This window comes from Schistocerca cancellata, chromosome 8 (genome assembly GCF_023864275.1).
Source record: "Schistocerca cancellata isolate TAMUIC-IGC-003103 chromosome 8, iqSchCanc2.1, whole genome shotgun sequence".
Taxonomy (NCBI): domain Eukaryota; kingdom Metazoa; phylum Arthropoda; class Insecta; order Orthoptera; family Acrididae; genus Schistocerca; species Schistocerca cancellata.
This window is the reverse complement of record NC_064633.1, coordinates 259,858,366-259,870,865: the sequence shown is the minus strand read 5'-3', so window position 1 is coordinate 259,870,865 and position 12,500 is coordinate 259,858,366.

Below are 12,500 nucleotides of genomic sequence, written 5' to 3'. Positions count from 1 at the left end.
TGATTGTTGTGGATGTTACTATTTTTCCTTTTCTGGTACCCATTTACCTATCCACTGTTCCAATTCTGTGGCTTGGATTTCAACTCCTGTGCAAGTTTCTCAATAAAATCTAAAATTCATCAATGGAATTTGTCGGGCGATGGATACGTTCCAATTGTAAAAATTCCGGCAGTCGTCTCATGCCGGCGGATGATTTATGTGTGTCAACTTAGCCATTTCTCATATTCAAAAATCCCGCATTGTCCCACTTGCGGTTGGGAACTTGGCCCGTTCATGAACTCATTCTGATGTTGCGGTTGTTTCTCTTCACTCCAAAATGTGTTCAGGTAAAAACTCTCAAACACTTGATACGCAGTGAATGAAGCACTCACCAAAACTGCCCAGGGTTATGCACTGCCCTCGAGATGTCTTTTAGCGAACTTAATTTTGCCTCTTGCAATGTATCTCTCGCAAAGATACCTTTACATGCAACAAGAGAATCAAATGGATGGTATTTTTCCATCATTTGCAAAACACTTTCTCGTTGCTGAATTAACTCATGGAACACCTGTAACAGTAGTAGGTTGATGTGCTGCTAAATAGTTCAATTCTGTCCTTATGTCTTTAATGTGCTGTTCATACTCTGAAGCTTCTTTCATTAATACAGATTCAAAATGTTCTCTATTCTTAAGTACCCTTTTATCACACTTTACCGCTCTACCTGACAAAACATTAACAGACTTAGTGTTCATTCCTTATGCGCATTTTACCTGAGAACACAATCCTTATTATCGCCACCCAGCTCGTCCTGTGTGTTTTCCAGCCTGTCCCCGAAATCCTGTTCTTCTGCATCGACTCTGGAATTAACCAGGCCTACCTCCTCAGATATCTTAGCCACATCTGACCTTATACCTTCTAATTTTGAACCAGTCATCCCTTCTACACTAGGTCTTTTCCACTTCACCTTTTACATTATGTGCTACATTTGTCTCTAAATTTTCAGTTTTCGAGCCTACCACCTTTTTCACAGCTTAGCTCTGTACCCAAAGCACCAATAATATACGGCATTGCTCTTACATTAGATTGCATTTATAGCAAAATTTCCATTAGTTGTGATGATGTATCATCTGAATGCTCGCTTGCCCACCTTATTTTGACTGTCTACCGCAGCAGTAAGTTTCATTTCGGCATTCCCACGCTAAGACTAGTATTAACTGACCCACCATCCAGACTAGCTGGTCGCTCATTCATTAAAGTCTCCATCACTGACCATGACTCTGAGATTTCACACATGTTAACGTTATCCGAGCAAGTGCTTATGCACATACACACAAAATACAATTAAAATGAATAATTCAAAACAAGGATTCTGTCATAAATGATAGAAAATTATTTAAATGATAGAAAATTATTTAAATGATAGAAAATTATGTTGAATAACGTTAATCCAAGAAAGGACACCTCTAATAAAAGGGGAGTGTTCCAGTTGTATTCAGTTAAAATACAGACACAACATACTCTTATAAAATGCAGTAGTTACGTTGAAATCGTTTCGAGGATGACAGCAAAATCTACAAATCAGATTGTCATCAAAGATGATCGGGAATTAGCAGGAACGGGAAAATGAAATGGAAAGACTAGGCCCCTTATCCTTTTGCCAAGAAACGTTTATTTTTCAAAATAATAACACGTCCCCTTAAAGAAAAAAGACAGGAAAACGTCAAGTTAATTTGCCATGTTAAATTTACACACCAGAAAAGGGTTCGAAATGGTGAATAACGCAGTTACTGAAGTACAATAATACCCTTTAAATGGCCTTAAACATGACGCGAGAAGACAATACTTTAACAATAATGCCCTTCAAACAATTTAAATTTAGAAAAAATTCAATAAACGAACAAAATAATTAAAACTGAACCCTAAATAAATTTCTGCAAGTCACCTCAAAACCGAGACATTAGACAGACATTCAAGTCATTAAGATTAACTAGTTAACAAGAATAACAGATCGACTACACGACTTATCCCAAGTGTCTATACCAAATAATTTTAAATAAAATTTATAACCCATTTACACCATGTAGTAAACAGAACAGTAACGTCAAAGGGAAAATTCACTGTCTGAAGCCAATTAATCAGGTAAAGGCCTCTTGACCGACAGTAATAGTTCATTTACAGTGCAAATCACTTAACATAATATACACTACTGGCCATTAAAATTGCTACACCAAGAAGAAATGCAGATGATAAACGAGTATTCATTGGACAAATATATTATACTAGAACTGACATGTGATTACATTTTCACGCGATAATTAATTGTCGCTAGCATTCAAGTTTTGTCTCTGTTTGCCTTCCACTCTTTTGTCGTAATAGTGCCTTGGCAGCCATTATGTGAAATGTAATTAATCAATGACTTTCGCGCTTCACCCACAAGATATCAGAAAAAGCTACTACAAATATTTTTGCTATCACGAATAGAAAATATTTGTTGCAGGGAACTTTTGGTTAGATATACACCACGAATGCAAAGATAATAAATACAACTACGTGGCACAAGCTTGCCTAGGAATAAATCTCTGACAAGTAAAAATCTTGTTTTCACGATCGTAAATGTTATTCGAACCAAAATTAACAGTATAAACGGACAGTGTTTAATAAATAATTTACGTAACATAAGAATAATAGTGCAGCTACGTAGCGTCTTCCTCTGCAACGCAATAATTATTTATTACATATTAACTTGGATCAGATGGCTCTTGAGCACTATGGGACATAACACCTGAGGTCATCAGTCCCCTAGAACTTAGAACTACTTAAACCTGACTAACCTAAGGACATCACACACATCCATGCCTGAGGCAGGATTCGAACCTGAGACCGTAGCAGTCGCGTGGTTCCGGAGAACCGCTCGGGCAGCGCAGCCGGCAGGTATTAACTACTACTGTTTTAAACAAACCACGCGCATCTTTTAGCTAGCCGTGTGTGTTGACAACACAGGTACACTACTGGCCATTAAAATTGCTACACCGCGAAGACGACGTGCTACAGACGCGAAATTTAACCGATAGGAAGATGATGCTGTGATATGCAAATGATGCTTTTCAGAGCATTCACACAAGATTGGCGCCGGTGGTGACACCTGCAACGCAGCGCTACGGTCGCAGGTTTGAATCCTGCCTCGGGCATGGATGTGTGTGATGTCCTTACGTTAGTTAAGTTTAAGTAGTTCTAAGTTCTAGGGGACTGATGACCTCAGCAGTTAAGTCCCATAGTGCTCAGAGCCATTTGAACCATTTTGAACTGTATAACGCATGTCGCAGGTACACTATGTGACCTAAAGTATCCGGACACCTGGATGAAAATGACTTACAAGTTCTTGGCGCTCTCCATTGGCAATGTTGGAATTCTATATGGTGTTGGCCCACCCGTAGCCTTGATGACAGCTCCCACTCTCGCAGGTATACGTTCAGTTAGGTGCGCATTAACAGCCCATTCTTCACGGAGTGCTGCACTGAGGAGAGGTATCGATGTCGGTCGATGAGGCCTGGCAAGAAGTCGGCGTTCCAGACCATCTCAAAGGTGTACTATAGGATTCAGGTAAGGACTCTGTGCAGGCCAATCCATTACAGGGATGTTATTGTGGTGTAACTACTTCGCCACATGCCGTGCATTATGAACAGGTACTCGATCGTGCAGAAACATGCAAACGCCATCCTCGAATTGCTCTTCGACAGTGGGAAGCAAGAATGTGCTTAAAGCGTCAATGTAGGCCTATGCTGTGATAGTGCCTCCGAATTTTACTGTTGGCACTACGCACGCTGGGATATGACGTTCACCGGGCATCCGCCATACCCACACCCTACCATCGGATCGACACATTGTCTACCGTGATTCGTCACTACATCACAACGTTTTCCCACTGTTCAATCGTCCAGTGCTTACGCTCCTTACACCAAGCGTGGCGTCATTTGGCATTTACCGGCGTGATGTGTGGCTTATGAGCAGCCGTTCGACCACGAAATCCAAGTTTTCTCACCTCCTGCCTAACTGTCATTGTAATTGCAGTGGACCCTGATGCAGTTTGGAATTCCTGTGTGATGATCTGGATAGATGTCTGCCTATTACACATTACGACCTTCTTCAATTTTCGGCGGTCTCTGACAGTCAACGGACAAGGTCGGCCTGTACGCTTTTGAGCTACACGTATCCCTCCACGTTTACACTTGATTATCACATCGGAAACAATGGACATTGGGATGTTTAGGAGTGTGGAAATCTCGCGTTCAGACGTATGACACAAGTGACACTCAATCACCTGACCATGTCAGTTCCGCGGAGGTCCCTATTCTGCTCTCTCACGATGTCTAATGGCTACTGAGATCGCTGATATGGAGTACCCGGCAACAGGTGGTATCGCACCGCACCTTATATGAAAAACGTATGTTTTTGGGGGAATCCGGACACTTTTGATCACATAGTGTACGTCCTTGCAGCCAGCAGCTGAACGGAATGGTGACTTGAGCCCCATCCGTTTTTATCGAGGCGCTGGAATGTGATAAGGTGCTCAGTAAAGCGCCGCTGTGCGTCTTAACGCAGACTTATCAGTCCTACTCTCGTGTGATAAGACAAGTGTCTTTATTTTCATGAAAATCTGTGTAACTATTGTGAGTCCTGTAGAGCTGTAAAAGAGAAGTTTCGCGCTTTAGAAAGAGCAAATTTAAGTACCCTCAGTCCATGTTGAATACGCATTGTGTGACAGTATATGAGGTCTGTTCAAAAAATTTCTCAACTTTGTTCACAAAATTTTGCTACGCTTACCTTTTACTTATTGTTGATAATCTCCGCTGAGATACACTCCTCCACTATTGACACACCGCTCCCTACACCTTTCCACTTCCGGAAGCAGTCTCGGTACACATCTCGCTGCATCGCGCGAAGCGCCGTCTGCGAATTTCCTTTTATTTCGTCTGTCGCTGCTAATGCTTGTCCTTTCAAGGGGATTTTCAACTCTGGAAATAAAAAAGTTTGCAATAGTGAGGTCTGGAGAGAACAAAGGATGAGGCAGTACAGTGACTTCGTTTTTTTGTGCAGTAGTCACGCACCAGCAGTCATCAATGTACGAGTGCATTAGGTTGATGCAAGAGCGATGAGTTGTCTCGCCAAATTTCAGGCTGTTTCCTTCTCACAGGCACAACACAGTCCCGATAGTACCACAGATTAACAATTTGTCCCTGTGGCACGAAATCGTGATGAATTAATCCTTCAAAGCCAAAACTATCAGCGTGTGTTTGACATTTGACTTCCCTTACGAGCTTTTTTTTTGGTCTTTGAGAACTTTCCTGGACCCATTGTGAGAACTGAATCTTGTTCTCAACATCATAAAAATAGACCCACTTCTCATCACCTGGTATGATTCTCTTAAGGAACATCTCGTTCTCATTTGCACGGTTCAAAAGCTCTTCACAGATTGATAGGCGAAGCTCTTTGTGGTCTTGACTCATATACCGTGGGAGGAACTTGGAGTCCAGACGATGCATTTCAACATCCTGTTTCAGGATTTCACGACATTATCCAACTGAAATGTTACTTTTTTATGCAGTCTCTCGGACAGCCAGTCTTCGATTGGCACCCACATTTCGTTCACGTTCCTGACATGAGCGTCGTCGGTAGACGTCGAAGGGCGTCCTCAACGAGGGTTATCTTTAAATCACGTCCGACTAGTTTCAAACCGTGTGAACCATTCGTAACAACGAGTACGGCTTAAGCAATTATCATCGTAGGTTTCCTGCATCATTTGGTGTTCTCTGTAAAGGTTTTCTTGAGTTTCAATCAAAATTTAGTGGAGATGCCTTCCTCCTCTAACTTCCCCATCTCGAAGCTTGCCAATTGTGACACAACGATCTACTTAGTACAGCACTGAACAATAAGTAAAAGACAGAAAACAACGATACTTTAGGCAGTTACGCAATAAACACAGGCGTGTGCAGAGATGCCAATCCCATTTCGTTCCAACATATACCATTGGCTCGAAATTAGATTGTTCCGGAATGTATACTGTAAAAATATGTAAGCTGTTTGTTACATGGCTGCCTCAGGCAAGTGTGATGTAAAAGCTCACGAAAAAGAAAGTTCAATATGCATGTTCGAAGGAACAGACACTGCTAACTATCGATACCCGTATTAAATCAAGGAATGTACAAAAACTACACAAATTATTGGAAACAAATGAAAATTTATGCCGGACCGAGTCTCGACACAGGATTTCCCATTTTGCATGAAACGCATCAGAGCCTGTCTGTATTTGACATTGAATGTATAATTCGATGCAGTATTCCTTTGGACTTCCGAGCATGCATGCAAAACCAGGGCGACAGGACGAGAAAAATAAAAGAAGTCTCTCTCTGTGTATGAATCACGTCATTGTGCGACCACTAGGGGAAACAGATACTGGGATTCATAGAGTTTTGGGTCGGTCCAGAAGGCGGGTTTGAATAGCCGAATTTACGGTAGATGTCAGCTGTACAACAGCGCTGAGCTATACAAACTTCTACAAACGCTCTCCAAGGGCGTCCGGGGCCACATACTTTGAGCTTTAGATATCCGACAGAGGGTTGCCTTCATTTGCGCCCACATGGCGTACAAGATATCCCATATGAGGCTGATCCTACAGATGACTCCAGTGCTGGAACAGCGGATCCAGGCGACATTTGGATACTTCGCTTGTAATGGACTTCTCTTGAAGATACGATATGATGCCATAAGCCTCAACGCTCTCCGCGAAGTACTAGGACTTACCAATGTTCGAACGCGTGCGGTACCCCTCTACTTCGACACCACGCTCAAGATGTCGACACAGCTTCACCGGTCTTCTGATTGATGACCTGGCACCTCCGTCCTGCCTGCCCATGTTGCAAGCGCTCACATCGCTCCTGAATTTTCCCACGCTAAAATATTCTTCCTCGATTACAGCTATGTGCACAAGAATTTTCCCCATACCAGTGCACCTACGGCGCATGATGTCCAAACCTTTTGAAAACGAATCAACCTCAGAATGCGGTTGAGAGCCCCCTTCCCCTCCCACGTAGTGGCCTGCGGTGGGACGAGCGATACGCCAAAAATATGAAGCGACCGAGATCCGCACCACCTCGGACGTAGTGGTCAATAGAAGTTTCCAGTAAGACGTGGACTGCACTATGTTAATCTAGTCGACTTCCCAACGTGCGACGGACGCGGATGAACATCGCCTGAAATGTGGACCTTCCGCGGATATGTGATATCTAATTAAGGAGATGCTTGCCTTCTATAGCCGAATGCTACCACAGACGATCAAGTCCGGGATGCTCCTTTGTCCAGTTGAGACTATCCCCAGTCAAACACAGGCGATGAACTGGACCAAAGGACTTTCCTTGTAAGAGTACTATCCTTTTTTGGGACGATCTCCAAGATGTGCTTGGCTGTTTGACACTCTTGCAGGAACTACACGATGAACTGCAGTACTTTCCTAGTACTTCAAGCAGTGTGTTCATGGATCCCCCTGCACCTGGTCTGTACCGAATAAGAGAAGTTGATTCTAGTAGACACTGGTTTGCATCTAGCACTGGACCATTGAACAGTTAAGTACTCGGAGAATTTGCATAGGGGTCACCGCTGTGAAGGATTGGAAGCAGACAGAATTTTCTTCAGGTATTTCGAGTGGTAGTCGTCCTTATGCTGTATTGCCGGAAGCGTATTCTCAGCTTGTTTGTATTGTGTTTTACATTCCTTTGTAATAAGATACAACACTACCACATAGGTTTCTTTTTTATTGTAATTAAATTATGTTCAGTATCGTTGAATCCATGTGAGCCCACTGGCTTTAAAAACAAAACAGAAAAGGACAGTGCAAGAGAAGAAAAAAATTACTGAGAAAGCTTTTTGTTAAAATTGTGCAGTGCCCTGCATTTCCGCCTTTTCATTACTATGAACTGCTCATAAATAAAAGTAGTGTCTGTAGACCACTTGGTTATGGAAATAAGTCGTTAAGGCGACCGCTCGCGTTAAGAAGGAAATACAGGCTAGAATCGCGATACGGCACAAATTTTCATTTGTTTTCAGTAAATTGTGTGGCTGTTGTGGTACCATATTCGAATTTGCGAATACAATTCCTGTTTAAAAAGTTATTGGTGAAGTAGAATACATGTGTATGTGTATGTGTGTGAGTGCTGTGCAATGGGTTAAGAGTGTAAATTTAGTACATTACATTTAGAAATGTTATTTGTGCAGACACAGAGTGTATTGAAAACGGGGAGGAAGGCAGCACATGGCTTTCATCCTGTGCTGGCTTCCTCAGCTAGGCTTTCGACAAAAATGCGTATCAGCATGTAAACAGGCCACGCATGGGAGAATCCGATCGCATGGCAAGCACACTTGATACGTGTTCCCCTCCACTGCCATCGTGGTGCACAGACGTCGAGGGCTGCCGACGAGAAGCACACCTTGCGACCCTCCAGTTATCTCATGGACAATACGCTCTGCCATGGAGTAAACACAAACTGTCTGGAAGAAAATGAGGATGCGGCTAGTTGGGAGAAATAGGTAGCGATGATTTCTTTCTAAGTTTTTTTAGAGTTAATGGCAGATATTGCACCCAGTATATGGGTCAGTTGGAAGAACGGCAAAAACAGGCATACAAAGAGACATTGGTGCCTCAGGTAATCCGCAATTTCCGTTAATAACTTAAAATGTCGCTATCGCAAGCCCATTAAAACGATTTGGCCCATGTGAAACCTGCTGATGTAAACTAAAGTATCAAGTGCTGAGTTGATATGGCACGTAAAAATATTCCCTTTTTTAACCACAGTGCGGGCCGTGGTGTATAAAAAAGTACTCGTGCTTCTTTTATGACATTAGAAACAGACGAGTTCACACTTACATACCCTTCATGAAACTAGGTAGAATGGCTGAAACTCTCATCGCTCCTCCGTATGGGGTGAAATCAACAATGAATGAGGGAGCATTATAAAGATAATCAACATTGTGTGGGCCAGTTAACTGGCGTCCTAAAACTCAATGACAAATTCGATTACAAGGAGAGAGGAAACAGCTGTCACTGAGGGACTGCATTATCCCGTCATCTAATTGATGTCAAAACAAGGTTTCTTCTGACAAGACACTGATATGTACAGCATACATCAGCTTAATGCTGGCAAGGACTAGATCTCCACAAACGAGAACCACGTAATAAGTTGTATGAAGAAATAAGTTTGATGAGTTGTACAGGATGGGTCGCCAGTTTATGAATATTTTAAGATTCCGATACAAAATTTTATTACGAACTCTTTTGCTGGGTTTTTTCAAAGACTCTCCCAGGGTAACTAGTATTTCTATTCTATAAAGTCGGTTCCCAGACACTGTGGCGGATTCCACAAGGAATTCAAGTGAGGCACGCACTTCACTTCAGGGAGCAGAAACACAGGGACGTTCTCATCATCTTAAAACTACGTCTAGCAACAGAGACCAAAAACGTCATACTGATAGATGCAGTACAAATATGGTGAATAATTTGACCAATCAGTCAAGTGATCTCTTCAGAGCTCTGCTTGCATAAAATAATGTAATAAGATCTCGGTCCCTTTTTCCAGCAGAGTATGCAGAGTGACAAACAGATGACAAACAGACTATGACACATCTTATACGGAAGCAGAATCAGTGAGACAGAAACGAGCTCATGGGGGCCTCTCTTCGCACCGCCTCCACATCATCAACAAGAGTTTGGTTTTTCATAGTGTGTTGAAAGTTTTTTCTGTTTTACCCTTTTTCCTCGTCGAGTTAAGCAATAAAGTCCAGTTGCTCGGGTGGTAAGGTGGTAACAACGATTCTTTATTACTTCTCTGTGCCAGTTTGGCTGTGGGTTTGAGGCTACTCTGCTGCACCTTTTGCCTGATCAGTTTAGTCCTCAAGCCAAACGATTTATCTCAGTTGAGGCGACACCTGATGGCAATGTAGCTCACTCAAATGGGGAAGTCATTCCTTTCCACATTTCACCTCATAGGCGGTTTGTGCCATTGATACATTAATGAGGATATTGTACACGGACAAGATGTACGGCAAATATTTTTTTCCGATTGTTGTGACTCTTGATAATGAAATTTTTGTCTCTGCAACGGAGTGCATGAGACGTACTGACGGAATTGAGGCTGAGAGGGTGCGTCGTCAGTAGTTCTCGGGTAGCTCAGTTGGTAGAGCAGTTGTCTGTGAAAGGCAAATGTCCGAAATTCAAGTTTCAACCCAGCCCACACTAATGAGTCCCTCAGGAAGTTTCTTTTGGAGTATTGTTCATATAGTAAGATAACATTTTTGCTATGTCTTAGAAACTCGTTCTACTCTGACAGTGGTTTTTGAAGGAAACGGCGTAATTTTACATTTCTTGATACTTAAAAGTTTGGTTACATGGATAGATAAAGCAGACAAGAAAATTCTTCCGTAGTCTGTAAGAATGGCATCAGGGCAATCAAAAGGAATACCAAATGTGTGACCAATACTTCTGTCACTGTCTCATCCGTCTTGTCAGCAGCTGGTACCAGAACGAGATAACACAGAAAACGAGGAATAATTGCCTAAATATATTTATTCAGCCATTGTATTATCAGTCAGTTCCCTTTGAGGTGGTTGAGGCACAAAATATTATTTTTGGACACAAAACCCAAAATAGTAACATACTACTGGTACTCTGCATCCAGTTCTTGTTCCCCCACAACTCAGCGATAAGCACATCTGCATGCAATAGGATTAACTTTCTGTTCAGTGCATCCATGTCTTCATGCATTTTTCCTGGTTTATGATGAACGTTACTTTTTCAAAGCCCATCGTATGAGGCAGCAACTCATATCTTTTAAATTCTGTAGCCATAGCAAAGCTGCGTTATAGGTAACTACTGCGAACCACCTATAGTGCAGGCCGGAAGGCAGTATTTCAACTAGTTCATTCCAGATACCAATGCCAACAATTCTTTATTTGTCACGCTGCAGTTAATTTCTGCCTTATCGAACTGGTGGGAGGAAGAAACAGTCGGTTTCTCTTGTCATCTGTGCGTGGCTCACAACAAAACCTACAGCAAAATCTGCTAGCATCACAAGATGAAATAAATGACTTTTCAAAATCTGAGTAGCTAAACAAGTGAGATTTCATCAAAATACCTGTTACATTACTGCTTTGCATTCTGCAGTCCAGTCAGTAGTTATGCCTTTTTCCACTGCTTGGTGAAGAGTTTGGTTATATTAGTGTAATCTTCGATAAATGTATCATAGTAACTGCCGAACCCGAGGAATTACTACAATTGCTACACACTGGTGGGTGCAGGGAAATAGGCAGCAGCTTCTGTAAGATGTGGGTTTGTTTCACTGAAGCAGAACTGATAATAGGATCCAGGTACTGATACGGAGACTCTGCAAAAGAACATTTTTCGAACATAAAACTTACGTGTGCTCCTTCCAGTTGTAATATCACACTTTTCAGCCATTCGACCTGTTCCTCTACTGCCTCGAAAAAATAAAGTTATTGTCGATAGACGCACGTTTGGTTTCAGTCCCATTAATAAAAGACCCGCAAACCGCTGGAATGTGGAGGGTGTGTTTCTCAAACCACAAAGTTTCTTAAGAAATTCATAAAGCCCTCTAAGCAAAACAAATGCTATTTTCGATCTGTCTTGCGGCGCCATAGGAATCGATTAATATCGAAAGTAGTAAAATACTTGCTTTTTCCTAACACGCCAAGAGTTTCTTTATTCAAATAGACACACAAATCCCTCTACTACTAGATATAAAAAGCTTCTAAAAGCTTCTTTTTGACTCCGACAAATGAGACAGTTTCTGCCGCAATCGATTTCTAGGGCTGAAATGGTTGTGTAAACATCCCTCATTGACTCCTGCTTCCTGTTCTTCTGATATTACACACCTCTCAACAAAGGTTGCTTTGCATCAGTTGTCTTCCGTGTACTTGCCAGCTTAACCCGAAATCCTGTAAGCAAAATGGCACACATGCTTTCCCATTCATGTTCTCAGCTTTGCAAAGGCATATTTTGCACGTGCTTGGAGATGATATAGAACTTGATTCCTGCTGAGCATGTTAACTAGAACGATAGTTAACCAGAAATATTGTTCCTCCAGGATGTCGTATATTGGTTTCCACCAGCGATTCTTTCTGTACTGCCACGTATGGTTTCACGGCACTAGATTTTAACACTAAGATGTGGAGTTCATTGGAAATTCGAGATAAGTGCCTTTTCTCCCTCGTTTCTCATATCTGTGCAATGTTGCCACAACCATAACGAGGCATTGCAATCACTTAATTGGACAATCTGCGGCCTATAGTCAACAACACTGAAAAATGCTGCGCAGAATGACTTCGAAGTCCTGTCTTCTTCTTAATGCCTTAATTTCATCTGACATTTCGTACCACCAAATACCACCTCAACAAGACAAGTTCCCATTGGTTATAAACTCTACTTGCCCAAACCATTGATCCACTACTGCGACAGTGAG